Genomic DNA, 202 nt, shown 5'->3' with positions numbered 1-202 from the left:
GGGTTTACCCCCCACTTTTTCCCCCTTTTTTTTTTTTTTTTTTTGGTATTTTCATTACTCTGTCCATCATGTCCTACCTCGAGTCACTACTGAACTGGCAGCAGAGGGGGTGGGCCGGTCGTGCGATGCTGTAGGTGTGCTCCCCTGCTGTCACCGTGGGAGGGGGGCCGTGAGGGGATGCCCGCCGTGCGGCATCGCGGGG

At 57.4% G+C, this 202-nt stretch overlaps 1 protein-coding gene across 1 annotated transcript in view; it reads left to right on the top strand.

Annotated features, from left to right (window-relative positions):
- NAAA (N-acylethanolamine acid amidase) overlaps positions 1 to 202 on the top strand; it is a 14615-nt gene that overhangs the window by 1250 nt on the left and 13163 nt on the right. The window lies entirely within an intron of this gene.

The sequence above is a fragment of the Aptenodytes forsteri genome, unplaced genomic scaffold (genome assembly GCF_000699145.1).
Source record: "Aptenodytes forsteri isolate BGI_AS27 unplaced genomic scaffold, ASM69914v1 Scaffold221, whole genome shotgun sequence".
Taxonomy (NCBI): Eukaryota; Metazoa; Chordata; class Aves; order Sphenisciformes; family Spheniscidae; genus Aptenodytes; species Aptenodytes forsteri.
Note: the sequence above shows the minus strand (reverse complement) of the source record. Positions and strands in the feature narration are given on the sequence as shown.